This window comes from Schistocerca cancellata, chromosome 6 (genome assembly GCF_023864275.1).
Source record: "Schistocerca cancellata isolate TAMUIC-IGC-003103 chromosome 6, iqSchCanc2.1, whole genome shotgun sequence".
In the NCBI taxonomy this organism is placed as follows: Eukaryota; Metazoa; Arthropoda; class Insecta; order Orthoptera; family Acrididae; genus Schistocerca; species Schistocerca cancellata.
Genome location: NC_064631.1, coordinates 66136538 through 66158604, shown reverse-complemented (window position 1 = coordinate 66158604; position 22067 = coordinate 66136538).

Here is a 22067-nt window from a genome sequence, read left to right as displayed (position 1 = left end):
TGCTCTAGAAGGTGTAAGTCAACTACCCTGGCCAGCGAGATCTCCTGATCTGTCCCCCATTGAGTATGTTTGGGACTGGATGAAGCGTCGTCTCACGCGGTCTGCACGTCCAGCACGAACGCTGGTCCAACTGAGGCGCCAGGTGGAAATGGCATGGCAAGCCGTTCCACAGGACTACATCCAGCATCTCTACGATCGTCTCCATGGGAGAATAGCAGCCTGCATTGCTGCGAAAGGTGGATATACACTGTACTAGTGCCGACATTGTGCATGCTCTGTTGCCTGTGTCTATGTGCCTGTGGTTCTGTCAGAGTGATCATGTGATGTATCTGACCCCAGGAATGTGTCAATAAAGTTTCCCCTTCCTGGGACAATGAATTCACGGTGTTCTTATTTCAATTTCCAGGAGTGTATTTTGTGAGTATCAGGACTCTGCAGAAAAGAAATCAAATTCAACACAACTGATCCGCCAGGTCCCAGAACAGAACCGTCGCTTGTATCCTTCGAGTTTCCTTCATAGTCCGACACATGGTAAGAGAAACCGCTTTGAGAACAGCACATGGCTCACTGTTTGAATCCAAATCTCACTGGTTTTCTGCGAATGGACAGATTTAGGCAATTGTCCATAATATTAATGGTGTCCTTAATACCGTACCATTTGCTCATCAATGCTCGGGCTGTCGGAAAAAACTTGAAATTTCATGAAATTATTATTCAGTAAATCCACCGACGGACGAATTTTAAAAAGTTTATCCCTTCGTCAGGTGGGATTCTTTTCGGACATGCGTTGTCATTGAAATGAAGGTGGCACTTCATTTCCAGATATCTGTTGTTGCGACTCATACACTGTCGTATACACGTTATACCAAAGTCCTCATCTTCATTCCAGTATAGCTTTTCCTGTGGAAGAGCATGGTATCCAGTAAAGAGTAGTATACCTGCGAGCATTTTTATGCGTCCAGTGGATAACTCATAGCTGTGATTATTGTTCTGTGCAGCATATTGGACACTTCCATTGATAATGTTCATTACCTGCTCATCAAACCAAAGCAATCAACAGCAGATTTTCCTTTCACTCCTGATACCAAATCGGATTTTCGCTGTTCAATTTCTGCTGTATCAGGATGGGGTTTACAGTAAGTCGCATCTTCTGTTGTCCAATTAGAAGTGGTAATAGGTTTCACTTTTTTCTCTCGTTGGCCTGCATGTTCATTTTCCTTTCCTCCATTGGCATGAATTTCCAAGGAGCCTGCACGTCAGACGAAACACTATTTTTAAATATATTTTAGTCGATATCTTCACAGTCAGACTTATAATCTACACGACCTGGAGGGAGCTTTACAATGTCAGTGGTCTCATTCACATCACCGTCATCACCAAAAGAAGCCATTTGTTTGACTAGAAGAGTCACTGACAATTTCTTCAGTTTCCCTCACGGAAAGTGCTTCATAGCGACTCATTGTGGCTGAGGAGCAAATAAAAGCAAAATAAAAGTTTTACGTGGCAATTGCCATGAGGCCCAAATAGGGATCGATGGTCAGAGAGGTGTCATGCAGAAATGAAATAGGTCTTTGAAATAAATGGTTGATAAACATCTTCTCAAACTGTTACAGGACATGCCTGTACACAGATATTGGAAGTTGTTTACATAACAATATAACTTAAATGTGCAACTCTTGTTACGCTGCAAAGCGTAGCTTCTTCACAGAAATAAAAGTCTACAACTCACTCGTTTAATAACAACTGAAGAAACTTCAATGCAAGCGGTCGACAAAGGTCTGGACAATAATGGGAAATGGTGCCATTCACTGCAAGCATTATGATCTATTAGAATATTTATGTGATAACTACTATTCAATTTATTGTTCAAAAGAAAAGTAGGACATTTAATCCATTAATTAACGAAAGCGGCAAATGGCAGGTACGATTTTCTGATTGAAAATCGAGGAAAAATTGTCCTGTGAACATGTCCTCAAATGTGTCGCATACGCCGTCGACGAATGACAGTTCCTCTGTCCACGCACCGTGTGTTCCTTATGTGTCACAGGCTGTGTGATTGACGTAGCGTACTATAAGCAGCAGAATGATCCAGAATTCATGTGACACCAAGGCGATATAGTTTGTGTACGGCCAAGCAGACGGAAACGGTGGAGAGAGAGCACGGCTATACCATGCACGGCTATACCATGAAAGTTTATTCTACGCGTGTTAGTGGTTGCCTGACTGGCATATGACAAATGTGTCGGACTTATTTTGACATCGAAAACACATAAATCTCAGTGTAGGATAATGTAACTACATGAAAATTTAATTTTGAATCGAAATATGTGAAGCCCACGCTATACGATGGGAAACCCAGACTAGCCGGTACATCTAACAATTCGCCTGCGAGAAAGCCATTTGTTTTCAATAGATTTTTACATAAGCTGACTGCAAAACAAAATGATTCAGATTAAAATGTTGGCCCAGAATATACCTAATCTTCATCTTTAGCCTTGCAAACAATCACAGTACCAGAACTGTTACTGTAATCACAGAGCAAACGAACATTTAAATCTCTCTTTCTGATGAAACGCCTTGAAAATCCATAAGATGTGCAGCGCAAGACAGTTTCTTACCTATTTTCACAAAATGCTTCTGCAACTCACAATTAGCGAAGTGCAATGCGTATATACAAACACATATGTAAAAGTAAAGAATGAAGAATGAGCAACTAAACTTAATGACTCCATTTTAAACAGTGCTTCGTTAAGCCATGACAAACACATTTTCTACCAGGCTTTCGTTATTGTTCCTTCTGAAGAATTTTTTTGGTACCTCCTGCCCAGGGAATGCTTGTCTGTTCTGCAACCTGTTACTATTAGGAATATTGATCTGACTGTCAAAAATCAAATTTCATTTGCCGTACTTGCGATTTTCAGTGCAAGACGGTATCTTACCAATTTTTACAAAATGCTTGTGCAGCATACAGCTCGCAATGTGCAATGCCAATATACAAAAACATTCATTAAGGGAAAGAATGTAGAATGAGGAACAAAACTTAGCGACTGGTAAGTAAGAACAAAGACTCCAAATTGAACTATACTTCATGAAGAATGACATCAATACTCATTTTCATAAACTTAACACATCTACATAAGTTAGGAAAAATATTTCCTAATAATTCTGTCTCTTTTTTCTTCTTAAAAACCTCTCATATATTCACCATGTTTCTTCTTCCTTCTTCTTCCTGTGTTCTGTCCACGTCTTTCCCGCTTTTTTTGTTTTTTTTCGTTTTTTTCTTCTTTGGTCGTTTGCTGAAATTTCTGCTTTCTGATTTTTTCTGTGTAATTTTTCCTGTCTGCTATGTCTTCTATGGATATTTTTAGTTTCTTGAGGTCTTCTGTGGTTTCCTTTGCCCAGCTGCTTTTCACTGTATTAGTTGTCACTATGTTAAAAAATTTTCTTGGTTAGTTTATTTTCGTTCATCCTATGTACGTTTCCGTAGAATTCTGCCATTCTATTCTTGGTGTTGTTTGTAATCGTCTCTGTCTGTTGGTACAGTTCTTCTGTCGGTCTCTTTATCCTGATCCCCTCTTTCTGAACTTTCCTATAGATCCTTCTCAGTGTTTTCCTGTCTTGTTTTTCCACCTCCTTGATTTGCGTTATTCCCTAGATTACTGTTGTTTCTGAGGCGTACAAGGTCTCTGATAAGACTACTCTACTGTTGTGTCTTAATTTGACGTTAATGGAAATACTTCTTTTGTTCTGATGGTTCCATGTAAGTTTGTATGCCTTTTATAGTTTTGTGATCCATTCTTCATGGATGTCGCGTTCAGTCTTGTTTTATGTATAATTTCTCCCACGTATCTGAAACTTACTACTTGTGTTACCTTTCCCCTCATCTTTACTCCTCAGCCCTATGTCATTATTTTCTCCGAGACAGAGTTAAATAGAATGGGTGACAGGTCATCTTCCTGCCTCACACTTGTCTTTATTTCGAATGGTTCGGAGATTTCTCCCATAAACTTCACTTCGGACGTTTTATTTGTTAATGTTCCTGGATTAGCTTACTAGTTTTGTTGTACTTTCACTTTTTCCAGTGTCCTGAGGTGTGTTTCTCTACGTATAGAGTTGTAGGCTTTAGTTGTAGGTCTTCTTGAAGTCGACAAAAGTTATTGTGGTAGTCCTGGACTTTGTTGTTGTCGTCTCTTGTGTCTTCTCAGGCACCAGGCCTGCTCACTGTATGATCTTCCCTTTCTGAACTGTTCTTGGTATCCTCGTATCTATTGATGTTGAAACGTCCCCTTAGAAAAATTATACAAGACTGTGCTTAAACTGACACACAATATTTTTAGCGCAACGCAATCTGACTTTCAAAAATCCCTACAAAAGAATGGCCCTGACTAGCAATAACCTATACCTTTCACAAATCACTTACCTCACAAAAGTCTTCGTTACTCGAACTACTGCAATACAGCGAGCGCCACTACTGCCAGCTAAATAAAACATTCAAACTACGGAAGGCACTAACTACTGATAGGCATAGTTAGCAAATGAAAGACTTTCATAGAGAACAAACAATGTATTTACCACAATAGTGTTCAAAAGTCATAATGTATATAGCAGTTCATGATATCCAGTATTGCAAATTTCAAAACTCCGCCATCTCTCTCCTCACATCCACCACTGCTGGCGGCTCACCTCCAACTGCGCAACGCTACGCGCTCTTCACGTCCAGCTGCTCAACACTGCAATGGCAGACAATAATGCAAACTAGCCACAGACTGCACACAGCACAGCCGGTGATTTTCATACAGAGAGCGCTACGTGGCGTTACAATTAAGAAAACCTAAACAGCCTACTTACTATGTATTTGAGGCTTTATCCGATTTTACAGGACTTTTGATAGAATTTTGTATGTCACAGGCAGTAGTGAAATTCCTCTGTGGATATTAGAGTCTGTTTTGCCTCCTTTCTTTGCTTTTTTGTGGAGGGGGTGTATTATCGCTGATTTCCATTCTTCTATTTCCCAGATGTTTTTGATGACGCTATGTATTTTGGGTGTGGTGGTTTCGTGGTCTATTTTCCAGATTTCCGCAATCAGTTCATCTTCTCCATGTGCTCTGATATTTATCAATGATTTTATTGTTTTCAACGGTCTCCTCCTATATTAGCTGTTTGGAATCGATGCTGGGATCTGGCTTGAACTGTAGAATCTGGATCGGTTTATCACACTTTAGTAGTGTGTCAAAGTATTGTGTTAATGTTTCAAAGTTCTTTTTCGAATTCGTCTGCAGTTTTCCGCCTTCTCTTTTGAAGCATAAGCTCTGTGGTAGGTATGCTGTCATATTTTCTCTGAATGTTCTATAAAAATTTCGTGTGTTGTTTTTGATGAAGTGCTCGTCTATCTCTTTCAGTCTGTTTTTTTCATAACCTCTCTTTACGGATTATTTTCGAAGTGGTCTGTATCCTACTGAACTCTTCCCATTTCTTGGATGTTGAATGACTCTTACTTTTTTCCAGGTTTGTACAGTGTCTTCTACGGCTCTGGCATACGTCATGTTCCACCATTTGTGTTTCCTTTTTCTCGGTGGTTGCTCCAATTTTATCAGCTCCTTAGGTTTTGCTAACAGTTCAGACCAATCGCTGCTGTCGTTCTTCTCAATTTTTCTATTACTTCTTTCTTGTTTGATCGTAGATACCCTGTACATGTTCGGAAACTTCTGTTGGTTCTCTTGATTTGTCTACTGGGTTTTAATTTCGCTTTTATTTGGAGTAGATGGTGATTGGAGTCAAAAATTCCTTTCCTTGTTCTTGCATTCATAATTTCTCTCTCATTTTTCATTGATATCGGATTGTGATTTATCCGAAATTCTCCTAGGGCGTTGTTGGGGGATTTCCAAGTTCGTAGTTCCTTGCGTGGTTTCTGGAATTGAGTAGACATACTTTTGAGGTCGAAATTCAGAAAAGTTTATCAAGTTCTCTCAGTTCTTGTTTGTCAAGTTGTGGGCCGTGTGTTTTCCTGTTGTGTCTTTGAATTTTCTTTCCCTGCCTTACTGAGAATTAAAATCTCCTGGCTATAATTTCACGTGTTTCGTGGGAATTCTGTTAGTGGTTTCATCGAGATCTTCAGAGAAATCTTCTATAATCTGTAGGTTTTTATTATTGTTTGTGGGGCATTTGCATTGATTAGTGTATATGCTTTGTTTGCAGATCATAGATAGTTTTTCTGATTTTGATGTCATGTCTGTTACAGAGTCCTGTATCGATTTGTGTACTGCAGATCCTGTTCCGAAGTGTTTGAAATTTCTGACCTTTATTGCAATTGCACAGCAAATGAACATAGAAATTGACGCATACTGATAAAACTGCTTTAAAATTCACTGAAATTCACTGAATTCACTGATCTCTTTTACTGGTATTATTTTCACAAATACACTCTTTGCGAATCACTATGCGTTACAGTGGACACGAACTTTGATGGTAATTAAATTTATTGGCCTACCTGTGCGAACGAACACTAGTCTGCTCTGCAACTTGTTCCTATTAGGAATAACGATGTGTCTGTCAAAAATCAAATTTCATTTGCCGTAATGCAAGACGGTACCTTGCCCATTTTCGTAAGGGCTTCTCAGTACACAAATCCCGATATGCAAAAAATGGTTCAAATGGCTCTGAGCACTATGGGACTTAACATCTGAGATCATCAGTCCCCTAGAACTTAGAACTAACCTAAGGACATCACACACATCCATGCCCGAGGCAGGATTCGAACCTGCGACCGTAGCGGTTGTGTGGTTCCAGACTGAAGTACCTAGAGCCGCTAGGCCACACCGCCCGGCCCCGATGTGCAGCGCGAGTGTGCAACCACTCTTAAAAGTACGTGAAACTGGGGAACTAATCTTAACGACCGATAAAAAAAGAAGAGAGGCTCCAAGTTTAACTGTGCTTCATTAAGCCCCAACAACAATACACCTTCTCATAAGATTCTCGCACCCTGTCAAGTTAGCAATATATTTCTTAGTAACTCTCCTGCATACAACTGCCTCCCTTGACATTTGTTTCAGTTTATATGTTTTATTACGAAATTTCTGCAGCAAACTTTAACCATACGCAATGGTCTTAACAATGAGGAGCTACGCACTTTCAAAAATTAAAAAAAACTGGTTTACGGTACCTTAAAAGTTGGCTTTCATCTTTCTTCCATTAATATGATCTCATTTGCTGAATATCTTTCCTCAAAACATATTTTCTTTTAAATAATGGTGCCTCCACTACACAGCAGGCCAGCTTCCATCCTTTGAAAGGTGGCTACACTGAGCCACAGCGCCAGAGATCGCGCCAGAGAGTATTGTTCCGCCGCCTCCACTGGCAGTGATTATTGAGACGTAGCGGCAAGCAGTTCTTGCCGAGAAGTTGTGGTGGACACTGCTTGTCGTGAAGTTGGAGTGAGATGGGGTAGTAGTGAGTGTTTGTTCCATGTTTTATGCAGCTATTTGATGGGAGAGACAGCAGATGTTATTCTAATGGAGACATTGTAATGATCAGAGTGCATTTCGTCAATATAAATTAAGGTAACAAACTACTTTTATTTTCCTCTCTCATTATTTCAGTGACCTAAATAATGCATCATTACAGGTTCAGTCAACAAAGCATCTGGCTTGTGTTCTTGTATTAGAGTGTAATTTTGGTTTTCTTGCACAATTATAGTATTTCTAATTTTCTTTTATCACGTCAGTATAATTGATATTTAAAAATTCTTGTCTTGTTGAAGAAGAACCGTGCCAGATGTGCGTTGAGTCATACGACCACATACAGAACAGCTACACTTGTGCTTTGTTGGTTTCGTAGGTTTTATAGTTGCTGGGGACTTAATTAATTAATTGTATTAACTGAAATTTTCATTTCATTCTTTGTTGTTGTTCTATGCAGTCAGATTGCGTACTAATACTAGTCAGGGCCAGCCGTTTACGAGACTTGCGTAATCGCTACTGCTACTAAAAAATATTTGCATTATATATAAACAAGCCCCCATGCACCTTTTGTAAATCAAGTACATTGGACTATCCAATACGCTCTGTTACTGATACTCTCTGACTTACTCCGACAAAGCAGTGTTAACCTGTCTGACGTACGTCTCTGGTCTCAGACAAAGTCTAATGTTACAGATATTAAGCCCATTTACCAAATTCGCAACTTCCTTCACATTTATGGCCATAACCTCCTGAAAATCGTCATGGCAAATACAAGAGCATCCTTTCAAACTCTATAAAGGAATCAAAGATAACTAATGTGTGTGACATGTGGAGATACAACAGGTCCCTTGGAACCCAGAATTACCAGCTGTAGGCGGGTAAGAGGGAGAGGAAGCGATCCGCGCCCTTCCGCACGGCGGTGGCGCGCGCGCCGCGCCCTTGGAGTTTCGCTGGGTGCCGCGGTGATCTCCTCAGGGGCGAAGGCGCAGTCGGCCGCCGGCCATGAATAATAGCAGGCGTCATTCACAGGCCGGCCTGCGCCGACGAGCGCGCTAATTAATGTTCATTAATTAATTACTGGCCGGTGCTAACGCCCCCACCCCCACCCCCGCCCTCCACAGCCCACCGGCCGCCATGTGTGTGGCAGGGAGCGGCCAGACTTTATCCGCTCCTCTGCAGCCCCTCTGCCGTCATAATAGCCCGGGTCAATGGCGCGTGTGCTGAGCTCTCGACGCTCTGACGTATCCTCTTCAGACTACAGCACTGTGCAGTTTGTTAATATACACGTCGGCGATGTGTATTTCCCAGGCATGCTCGGCACAGAGTTTGTAGACTGCGCTGTTTACGGGTTTTATCACTTTATACAACGTGCAAGGTGGCTACTGTTCTAGAAAGTTGGACCACTGCAGCACGTGGTACCCTTAGATTTAATGAAACCGTGCTACTGCCGTGTCCTGACACAGGATAGATGGAAGGCAGGGGGTTTAAGATCAATTTGCAATTTCCGAGCGGTGAGGATCAAATGAAGAAAGACGAAGTCCCATTGAAGGCGGGATGATGACTTGGATCAGCGCCAAACACTGACACACGACACCTACAAGAGATGCGGGTTCAGGGACTCGACAGGATGTTTGAAGCAGGAGTCACATGGAATTCAGGGATCTCGTTAACACTATTTATTTGTGACCAGACTAACTACTACACTGGAGGCTAATTCTAAATATTAGGCAAAGCAAATGAGGCAATCGATTGCACAACACGAGTCAGAGTCCGAAGCCTCGGGGGCACGTGCTAACAGAAGTAGTGAACACCTGCAGCACGTTAAGTATAAACTAGAGAGCAGCACTCCAAGTGAGAGAAACAGACATGTCGGAGCTTACCGAGGCTGGCCACGAGCGACACGAAGTCGGCGCCCCAGCGATCCGACTGAAAACTCCGAAAACAAAAACATGGGTTTCTAAGGAATCGTGGCGGAGTATCATTTCTCCCTCCCTACAGTCGACCCACCAATCCACCGTCACTCAATAATCTTCTGCCAATTTGGCGAGTCGTTCTGCACCTCCAGGGCGCCTCTGGCCAACCACACTTAGACCGCACCTCGTGGTCGTGCGGTAGCGTTCTCGCTTCCCACTCCCGGGTTCCCGGGTTCGATTCCCGGCGGGTCAGGGATTTTCTCTGCCTCGTGATGGCTGGGTGTTGTGTGCTGTCCTTAGGTTAGTTAGGTTTAAGTAGTTCTAAGTTCTACGGGACTGATGACCATAGATGTTAAGTCCCATAGTGCTCAGAGCCATTTTAGAGCCAACCACACTTAGATTTGCATTTTCAACATCTCGCAGCGTAATGGATAGTCCATTAAATTTCGGGCATGCAGTCGCGCAAATAAAACTTCCTCCACTGATATTTCGGTAGCGTATAGTCCAGCCATCCTTGTGACTCACTCTGGTGACTCACTCTGAGGATGGCCAGACGATACACAGCCGAAATAACAGTGGACGAAGTTTTATTGGCCCGGCTCCATGCCCGAAATAATGGACTACACAGATTCCTCTCCTACTCGGTAGATAGGGATGCTTCTGGATTTTACATTAACAAGCTGTTACTAACAGCGTTTGGCTGGAAGCCAAACGTAAGTGCCACCCCTATTACGGCCAGCAGCAACACCGTTTTAAGTCACTTGGCCCCGTTCTCCGCCCTTCTGTGGGTGGGGACTGCCGTAGCAGCACTCTGAGCTGTGTAAACCCACTGACGTTGCAGTTCTCAGCAGGAAGTGTCTAGCTTTCTGCCTCTGCTAAGGCGTACCTTTCGGTGGCCATCTTCTACAGCGTCTAGGACGTGTATGAAATTACCAGTTATTTCTTTGAAGTGAAACTTGTCCCCCGGGACAGGAGCTCAGAGCATCTGCAATTTGCACTGCTCTAGATAAATTGTATCTCCGGCAATCTAAACGGTTCCCCTTCTGCCTGTTCTCTGCGTTGTATCTCTGATTTCCTCCCTTGAAGTGCCCAGGATGACTCCAGATAGCCTTTTAGTAAAAACGTACAAGTCATTATGTCGTCAGTATACACTACTGGCCATTAAAATTGCTACACCACGAAGATGGCGTGCTACAGACGCGAAATTTAACCGACAGGAAGAAGATGCTGTGATATGCAAATGATTAGCTTTTCAGAGCAATCACACAAGGTTGGCGCCGGTGGCGTTGCCTGGTGAAACGTTGTTGCGATGCCTCGTGTAAAGAGGAGAAATGCGTACCATCACGTTTCCGACTTTGATAAAGGTCGGATTGTATCCTATCGGGATTGCGGTTTATCGTATGGCGACATTGCTGCTCGCGTTGGTCGAGATCCAATGACTGTTAGCAGAATATGGAATCGGTGGATTCAGGAGGGTAATACGGAACGCCGTGCTGGATCCCATCTGCCTCGTATCAATAGCAGTCGAGATGACACGCATCTTATCCGCATGGCTGTAACGGATCGTGCAGTCACGTATCGATCCCTGAGTCAACAGATGGGGACGTTTTCAAGACAACAACCATCTGCACGACGTTTGCAGCAGCATGGACTATCAGCTCGGAGACCATGGCTGCACTTATCCTTGACGCTGCATTAATGGCAGGAGCGCCTGGCAGGTGCGCCTGGCGATGGTGTACTCAACGACGAACCTGGGTGCACGAATGGCAAAACGTCATTTTTTCGGATGACTCCAGGTTCTGTTTACAGCATCATGATGGTCGCATCCGTGTTTGGCGACATCGCGGTGAACGCACATTGCAAGTGTGTATTCGTCATCGCGATACTGGTGTATCACCCGGCGTGTTGGTATGGGGTGCCATTGGTTAAAAAAATGTTCAAATGTGTGTAAAATCTTATGGGACTTAACTGCTAAGGTCATCAGTCCCTGAGCTTACACACTACTTAACCTAAATTATCCTAAAGACAAACACATACACACCTGCCCGAGGGAGGTCTCGAACCTCCGCCGGGACCAGCTGCACAGTCCATGACTGCAGCGCCCATAGACCGCTCGCCTAATCTTGCGCGGCGCCATTGGTTACACGTCTCCGTTACCTCTTGTTCGCATTGACGGCACTTTGAACATTGACCGTTACATTTCAGAAGTGTTGACCCGTGGTTGTACCCTTCATTCTATCCCTGCGGAACACTACATTTCAGCAGGATAATGCACGACCGCTTATTGCAGGTCCTGTACGGGCCTTTCTGGATACAGGAAAAGTTCGACTGCTGCCCTGGCCAGCACATTCTCCAGATCTCTCACCAATTAAAAATGTCTGGTCCATGGTGACCGAGCAAATGGCTCGTCACAAAACGCCAGTCACTACTCTTAATGAACTGTGGTATCGAGTTGAAGCTGCATGGGCACGCCATCCAAGATCTGTTTAACTCAATGCCCATGCGTATCAAGGCCGTTATTACGGCCAGAGGTGGTTGTTCTGGGTACTGATTTCTCGGAATCTATGGACCTAAATTGCGTGGAAATGTAATCACATGTCAGTTCTAGTATAATATATTTGTCCAATGAATACCCGTTTATCATCTGCATTTCTTCTTGGTGCAGCAATTTTAATGGCCAGCAGTGTATGAAACTATACAGTGTGAATATTAATAAAACTGCAGCGACGGATTCCTTATTGGAAATGGAGAAAAGAAGTCCTATGAACATGTGTCGGAAATGTTTCGTTGCCACGGTATATTCCTCTAACCACGTGCCATGTATTCCTTGTGTGTTGCAGGCTGTGTGATTGACACAGCCCTTTATTGGCGTCTGTCGGATAGGACCCACTGTCAAACAAAGTTTAAAGCGAAAAGCACGTTAAAGCGCACGCAGAGACGAAATAGGACAAAGACGAACGTGCAGGGAGATGGCTGGCTATGCGTACACCGTATGTGGAGGACCAGGTTCTACAGACTCGTCCGTCTGAAAGGACCCGTGATCACACAAACGCCCGAAAAGGACTTGAAATATTGTTTCATGTGGTTGGTCTTGTATAACCGTGCTACCTGTCCAATATTTCCATCGGCCTGGCTCTACAAGAGCACCCTCTCGGCTTGTTCCCGACATGAACACCAGACCATTATGCTGCTTACAGTACGCTGCGTCAATCACACAGTCTGCAAGAAATAAGCAATACACGGCACATGGTCACACGCACTTTCATTCGTCAGTGCCATCTACTGCGGCAACCATGGATTTCCGGACACTTTTTCATAGACCTTAATTTCTTCATTTCCAGTCAGGAATCAGTCCCTGCAGTTTGTCGGTTTTATTGATCTTCGCACTGTATACTCAATGTATTCATGGTTCAATTGCGAGGTGCCGGGGCTAGCAGTGTATTTAACACTCAATTCTTCTAGAATCTACATGTGTACATGATGCTCTAAGCCCCCCCTATTCTACCTCCAACTTTTGCTGTTGCACAAGGATAAAAAAAATACGCGAACTGACTCTAATCAACACTGCCAGTGGAGTAGAAGAGAGTTTGGCACCTGCAATAATTTAATTTGATAAATAAGTTAAATAAACGAAGGTTTCATTAACATAGTGAGGAATGATGGGGTTGCTCTACCGATTAACAGAATGAAAGTTCTGTCCAAAATAACAATATGATTTATTAAGACTAAACACAAAATAATAAACAAAAACACATGAACATTTACAATACATCAAATTGGCTCAAATTGGATACTCAAACAAACGCTGTGAATGTGAAGTTGTCCCTAAACTACATTGCGAGGATTATGACGAAGTGGTATGTGCAGCCAATTCCTTGCAACTCAAATCTTAGAGAAAACACATAGCCAACCCAACATTAATTGCTGCTACCCATACAGAACAAAGTTAGAAAAAAGACGAACAGGCGCGCTCTGCTGAGCTCTGATTATCACCTAGGAAAATCCCTATCTGCCGGTGCTGCGGACATACATTACCAAACTGTCTTCTTGACTGCCAGGACACGATCTGGCGTACCGGAGCCGTTGGCTGGTTGCTTCAACGTCCTCGACCGAAAGGCGAGAGCCGACTACCCACAAGAGCACCCGTACAAAACCGAACACAGAACATTCCCGCCCCCACGTCAGTGGCCGTGGTTAAACGTTCCAATCAGCAACTCGAAAACTGGCGGAAAATTCCACTCCATTGCCGGAACGCTACCATTCCACCAATGGAGATTCTTGGCGCCAATTTCTGCGCCAATCTTGCTACATCACGGAGCTATGGCCTGAGCAAGCCAATCACAGTTACTATTTTGCAGAAAGCGCGGGAATTTTCCCGCCACAGCTGCCTGGGTACACAAGTCATTCCCACGCCTCGCTGGTAGCCCGCCAGAAAGTGTTTTCGCTAAGTTTCTGCGAAGTAACAGAACCTCTAGCCCAGCCGCTACTTCAGGCCCTGCGGGCGTGCCTCTTGACAATGTCGGCGTCTGGAAAGCATTCACTCGACTCCCTCACACCTGTCGGCTTATCCTTTCAAAGTCAAACAGAGCCCGCCTGTCACTGGACCACCCGGGTGACGAGAGACGCTGCGTGGGAAGTCCGCGTGTGAAGGAATAGCAACTTTCCACCGCATGCAATTAGAGAGGAGCATCGTAAGATAGAAATATGAGAGGGGGCTCATGCCACCTCTCACAATAATCAATTTTCTCACTAACAGTGCGCATACACAATTTGTTCAGTATGAGCACCAGGGAGATGGACAGGGTAGTGCGTCCGTACAACAGTTGCTTGTAGCAGTTCCAGTGGAAGCTGAGCAATTTGTGTAAGTAGGCTGTTTAGGTTTTTATGTTGGTAACGCCGCGTAGCGCTCTGGATGAAAATCACTGACTGTGCTGTGTGCAGTCTGTGCCCGGTTGAACTCATTGTTGGAATATTCGCTTGTGTAGTGTTGGGCAGTTGGATGTGAACAGTTGGAGCAGTGGTGGTTATGGAGAGAGAGATTCCAAAGTTTTGAGAGGTTACTATAAGCGGACGACCTGAACATGTGCCCGCTAGAAAAAGGAAATTTGTAAAGATGGATTTCATAAATGATGACTTTTCAACATTATTAAGGTAAATACATTGTTTGTTCTCTATCAAAATCTTTCATTTGCTAACGAAGATCTTTGTGAGGTAAGTGATTCATGAAAGGTATAGGTTATTGTTAGTCAGGGCCATTCTTTTGTGGGGATTGTAAGTCAGATTGCGTTGTGCTAAAAATATTGTGTGTCAGTTTAGTGATGATCAGAATAAATAAAGAAAGAAATGTCTGAGTACGTTCAGTTATGCTCAGCTGTTTGAAAATCAAATAACGTAGAAGTTTACCAGCACAGTCATACTTAATTTTGAAAGTGGGCGTTTCATGTGTTCCAGTATACTGGCCTTCAGATGAGGCGGAGACTGTACGTGTCCCTGGTAAATGCTTTCTCGCCAAAAGTCACATGGATTCAGATCATGTGATCTTGCAGGCTATGCATCTGGAAAACTTCTGGAGACTACACGTTCGTGGAAGGTTGCAGATCTTACACTAAGAGGGCGGTATGACATATTGCCCCATCTTTCATGATAATAGTTCTTTCCATAGAAGGAATCGCCTGCTGTATAAAGTGGCCTTGAAAACGTACAGAAGCCGGCTGCTGTGGTCGAGCGGTTCTAGGCGCTTCAGTCCGGAACCGCGCTGCTGCTACGGTCGCAAGTTCGAATCCTGCCTCGGGCATGGATGTGTGTCATGTCCTTAGGTTAGTTAGGTTTAAGTACTAAGTCCAGGGGACTGATGACCTCAGATGTTAAGTCCCATAGTGCTTAGAGCCATTTGAACCATTTTTAACGTGCAGAAGTAGACGTACACCTTACTGGCCCTGTGGCAGTATTCTCTTCAAATAAAAACGGACCGAGAATGAAGATGGTTGAGAACCCACACCACACAGTCACGTACGACGAGTACAGTGGCTCTTCGTGCACAACAAGGGCTCTAACAGTGCCCAAATTCGGCACCTCTGTATATTCACTGCACCCTATAGTGTAAAATGTGCCTCGTCATTACGTAGAATATTGCCCTGCTGTATGTCATCAAGTTCGACGCCTGCCAGAAAGCGAAGAGCACAACGCCGCTGCGGATCATGTGGAACACTTGCTGCACTGACGGAATCTTATACTGGTACCACTGTAAAATAGACCGCCTGACTTGCCGTACTGCTGCCCATGAGATGGACATTCTCATGACACTGCACGGTGTAATGGTCGCCTAGTCGTAGATATTGCTAATTGCTATAATCGCACTATTTCATTCCCATTTACGGAGCTTGTTAGCACTTGATGTTAGGTTGGCGCCATTAAAATGCATTGTGTTGTAGTAATCGCTGCTACTTGCTGGATCGCTGCTGTCTCTCGATGCTGATGCTGGCTCTACATCTGGTTGTCTAGGGTTAAAAACATGAGGTCCCGTGTTTTTTATGTGCTTTTGATGATAAAGAACGAGCGAAACCAACAAATATGTAAACTTCAAATATTTATTACTCTGGTGGCCATCTTAATTCCACCGTCCACCAAAGACCATGACTCAACACAAAGTAGTACTTCCGTTACATGTTCTTTGCACCTCAAACATTAACACACAAACACACTGTACCAAAGTGACATTCCGACTGCCTCCCGGCCGTTCTTGCTGCTTGTATTTATAACATTGTCAAAGAACTACTAAAAAGAGATATAGTTTACAAGTCACATGTACATCTGTTATCATAATTTGTGCAGAAAACTTATTAATTTGCATCGAGTGACATAATTTAACATGTTATTAAGATGACAGACAGATTTGTTGACTTGACAGAATAATTCTTTGTTACACAAAGGCCGTTTTTTAGAAGTTTGTCAATTGACTTCTCTAATTTGCATAAATAAGTAAATAACATGAATTATTAAGAATTACATTGGTTTTCGTCTAAAATAGGATTGCTTACGTGAATACTGAGTGAAAACGCTCCTAGTGAACAAATAGGTTTCACTGGGTGATTTTTATTTAAGGAGATCCAAAATACCTAAGTTGTCCACTATTTTTCGTACTTCATATTAATTATTTAAGATGAACTTAGTGTTTTTACATGATGACATTTGCTGTATCAGTGATCAAGTGAAATAAACTTTTGTGTGGGTCAGTTATTCAGTATAATTTAATGGGTTGACTGTTTATGGAGACATGTTATGCAATCATTTTTAACATACACAATAACTTTTCTATAGTCATAAATACTCGTTAAACTGGTTGTATTTGGAGGGTATCGCATACTTCGGTACAGTAAAGCCTTTAATATGTTCCGTTACACAGCACTTCTCTAATCACATGCTGCGTGGTCGGTTACATCAACAGCAACCTCGCCAATAACTTCCACAGGCACAGGACGCCTTCCTCTTCCAAATGCCAAACTAGGCTCACTCGTATTTTCGAATTTCATTGTCACCTTCTTTAAACCGTTTACTGATATCGCGCCTCTTCCCAGACCTTTCAGTCGGCTACATGCTCTCAATGCAGCACTGTAATTTCTGCCGTTCACATAAAATAGTTTGACGAACATTACATGGTTGCTCTCCTCTATATTCGTACTGTTCAGTCACGTCATGACTTGTTAAATGGCAGTGTGTCATACGATCATGCAGACTACAGCGTAAATCGGTCCTCGTAAACGCGTTAGCATATCTACCACGTTTTGCTGCCACAGGATAATTACAGCCCGCACTGGAGCTCCGTGAGTACTTGCGCTTTAATTGTAACCGCGCAGTATATTAACTTTAAAATGAGTGCCGCTAATACATCTCAGAATCATTCCAGTAATAATGAATCTCGAAAAAAATAATTTTTTATGAACTATTACGAAATCGTGAAGGCATTAGCATCACGCTATGTGGATGTTACTTCCTGGACTCGTGAACATACATACAGACTATAGAAGAATTTGCCACAGGACGTCTGCATTCAGGAACCAGTGTCAAAATTTATTTTCAAGCCTGAAATCTATACCTACAAAGTCCCAGGTTCTTACTGCTATTAAAGTGATAATGCTCTATACCACACGAATTATTTTATTGTCCGTGCTACTCGTACCGATGGATAGGGAAGAGCGAGAGGGTCACCACAGATGTGCATATGTTGCCGTCAGATGATCAATGGACGACATGTTCGTGTAAATATTCATTAAATGATTTGTTAAGGCAGAAATGAGTTGCAACAAATTCAAATGAATACTGCCTTAGAATCAAACCACTGTTGACACAAGGCACGTGAGATTCACAATAAACGTGAAACAGAAGTGGAAATTCTAGCAACTGCTCATATTCAAGTTTTGTGTACACAAAACTGTAAATTGCAGGAAAGAATGACGAAATTGAGTGCGTAGTACGTAGGACTGAACGACTACAACACGATTCAGTAACCAGCTCCGAATTTACGAAAAGCACAAGGATCCTTAACCTCTGAAAAATCTCGCACCTAAATAGTCGTTCACGTATGTAATTCATTGCAAGGATAACACACGTTACGACTGGCGAATAAAACGGTACCATACAAAAATCACACAATGAAATGACTCAAAGCCTTGTTTTATAGCAACCACTGCGTATATCTAAAACGGTCTCACCAACTACCCAACTGCTGCCGGCGTCTCTGAACTGCCACAACTCACTGCTCGACTATCTGAAGCAAAAATGTTTCAGCCTCACTGACAACCACGGTTCAACTAACCGCGAGGTCTCTGATTGGTTAGAGGCGAGCGGAACTCACCAACGATAAGCACTCTAGATTGTAATGCATCAGAGACACAACTCAAAGATAGTACGGCAGTATCTGTATTTTACAGCTTCTATATAATTCGATGCAATGTTCCTTCGGGCATATACGTACGTCCGAGGGATTAGACACTACTAACTATTGACTGCCGTATTAAATTACGAAATGTGCTCTTAAACTGCGAGTAAATTTGTACAACAGATATACGATTTACTGGTAACAAAACAAGTACGAAAATTTGTGCTGGCCACATTTTCCGCTTTACACAACCTTTTTATTTTCCTTTTTTTTAATTTATGCAAGACCAGTGCTCGAACACGGATTTACCACTCCTCATGAGCAATTGCCTTAACCGCTTTTTTGCATTTTTAAATTAATGTTAGTAAGTACAACAGTCAGTTTCACGCCAGTGGAGACAGGATGGGCAGGGGTCGAAACCCGAGGCCTGGCCACCACACTTCGTCTTTCCGTATTCACTACACCCACCGCTACTAGCGATCAGATGTCTGTGGATTCTTCTAACCCACCACTGGGGTCAGGCAAGCCTTAGCACTTGGTCTGGTCAGTAAAATTGACAAGCGCATGAAACTTCCATGCTTGGGGAAAGTCCAAGAAGACACTATCCAGGTAATTAGCGAAGTGTTGGTACTAGAGTCAGCGGCGTTGGATACTGATGAATCGTTCAAATAAGAAGGCTCATAACTCAAGAAAGTGCTTGTAACCTATTCAGTAAAGATACAATATGGTAAAACCATTGAACCATCTAACAGCAAGCATCTTCGTGCACAGATAAAACGTCATACCTGAGATAATAAAGGATGTTGGGGTCACTACAGTTGGAGCAGTGCACTGAATGAGGGCCAACATCAGTCTCGTCCACCACATTCCACATTCCACTCCACAGCATTCCAGATGGTGTTCATCTGTAACAAGTAGGTGACACTGAAGACATAACGGAGACCTGATCCCCCATGGTACACAAAACAGGTCTGAACGCTGTTGCAGAGGCAACGGAAAAAGCATGCGAAGTTCAGAAGAACGCGGAATCCCGAAGATAGGCTAAAATTTACAGACGCGCGAAATTTGGCACGGACTTCAATGCGAAATGCCTTTAATAGGTTCCACAACGAAACATTGTCTCGAAATTTGGTAGAAAATCCGAAGAAATTCTGGTCGTATGTAAAGTACACAAGCGGCAAGACGCAGTCAATACATTCGTTGCGCAGTGCCGATGGTACTGTTACCGACGACTGTGCCGCTAAAGCGGAGTTATTGAACGCAGTTTTCCGAAATTCCTTCACCAGGGAAGAAGAATGGAATATTCCAGAATTTGAAACACGAACAGCTGCTAGCATGAGTTTCTTAGAAGTAGAAACCTCAGGGGTTGCGAAGCAACTCAAATCGCTTGATACGGGCAAGTCTTCAGGTCCAGATTGTATACCGATTAGGTTCCTTCCAGATTACGCTGATACAATAGCTCCCTACTTAGCAATCATATACAACCGCTCGCTCACCGATAGATCTGTACCTACACATTGGAAAATTGCGCAGGTCGCACCAGTGTTTAAGAAGGGTAGTAGGACTAATCCATCGAACTACAGTCCTATATCATTGACGTCGGTTTGCAGTAGTGTTTTGGAGCATATACTGTATTCAAACATTATGAATTACCTCGAAGAGAACGATCTATTGATACGTAACCAGCATGGTTTCAGAAAACATCGTTATTGTGCAACGCAGCTAGCTCTTTATTCGAACGAAGTAATGGCCGGTATCGACAGGGGATCTCAAGTTGATTCCGTATTTCTAGATTTCCGGAAAGCTTTTGACACCGTTCCTCACAAGCGACATCTAATCACGCTGCGGGTCTATGGCTTCAGTTGTGCGACTGGATTCGTGATTTCCTGTCAGGAAGGTCGCAGTTCGTAGTAATAGACGGCAAATCATCGAGTACAACTGAAGTGATATCAGGTGTTCCCCAGGGAAGCGTCCTGGGACCTCTGCTGTTCCTGATCTATATAAATGACCTGGGTGACAATCTGAGCAGTTGTCTTAGGTTGTTCGCAGATGATGCTGTAATTTACCGTCTAGTAAGGTCATCCGAAGAAAAGTATCAGTTGCAAAGCGATTTAGAAAAGATTGCTGTATGGTGTGGCAGGTGTCAGTTGACGCAAAATAACGAAAAGTGTGAGGTGATCCACATGAGTTTCAAAAGAAATCCGTTGGAATTCGATTACTCGATAAATAGTACAATTCTCAAAGCTGTCAATTCAACTAAGTACCTGGGTGTAAAAATTACGAACAACTTCCGTCGGAAAGATCACATAGATAATATTGTGGGGAAGGCGAGCCAAAGGTTGCGTTTCATTGGCAGGACACTTAAAGATGCAACAAGTCCACTAAAGTGACAGCTTACACTACACTCGTTCGTCCTCTGTGGGAATATTGCTGCGCGGTGCGGGATCCTTACCAGATGGGATTGACGAAGGACATCGAAAGGGTGAAAAGAAGGGCAGCTCGTTTTGTATTATGACGTAATAGGGGAGGGAGTGCGGCAGATATGATACGCGAGTTGGGATGGAAGTCATTAAAGCAAAGACATTTTTCGTCGCGGCGAGATCTATTTACGAAATTTCAGTCACCAACTTTCTCTTCCGAATGCGAAAATATTTTGTTGAGCCCAATCTAGATAGGTAGGAATTATCATCAAAATAAAATAATAGAAATCAGAGCTCGAACAGAAAGGTTTAGGTGTTAGTTTTTCCCGCGCGCTGTTCGAGAGTGGAATGGTAGAGAGATAGTATGATTGTGGTTCGATGACCCCCCTGCCAAGCACTTAAATGTGAATTGCAGAGTAATCATGTAGATGTAAACGTATAGTAAGAAGACTCTGGTGTCTCATATATTTGTGGTTGACCACCATTTACCAGGCCATTCTGGCGTCCAAATCGAGAAGAGTGGCCTCCACTGAGCGCCAGATTATCGGCCAAGTAACTGAGGGTAGACGGCTTTCAGTTGGATTTTTGGGCCTCTCATTGTCTGACAAACATTACGGACTCTCTGCACCATCTCATTCGGCAGGTCAGTGTTGACATAACTTGAAGTCCGCAAAAGATTCGTTAAGGTGGGACAGTGTCAGAGAAATAAGTGCCACTGCAATTGGTGGTTCATGAGAAGTGGAGGCCAGTTATTCAGCCAGAACTCCCGTGAAGCTGTTCTGGCGGCAAACCTTCATCTTTATCCTCATTGCAACATATAAATCATCTTTTCCTACCTGCACATTAACCATTCTGGAACTGCCCTATGTGGTGGGAAGGGTGAGCATATAGTATCGCAATTTGGTTACCATTCCCTCACTGGCGACGTAACCGAAGACTGCCTGTAAAGTGCATGCTATCATTTTGAGCATCAGCAGCACCATAGCCTATGGGGTATCCTGGACTCCAGATGCACATTGACATAAGCCACCTACCGGACTATGTTCAAAGATCGCAAGAAGTTGCTAATCACATCTGTACATGTGCCTCGTAGGAGAGGGATACAAGTAAGGTGCGTTATCAATCTAGTGTCACAGATATTGTGGAGAGGGTATGAGACCAAGCTCGCTTCCAGGAGACCACTGCCAATGGCCATCACCCAAGAGTTTTTCAAAATCATGTGGTTTCCAGCTGTGGTATGCTATTGGGCAGTCGAGTCCAGTGATCTTTGGACTTCTTCTGGCGTATCCACTAAAAACACCAAAATGTTCACATACACATGAGAAGCAAAGATATGGTCTCTCAGCCTAAATTCCTGCAGCTGGCATCGTAGTCCATGTAACAGTGGCTCCTTGGCAACGGC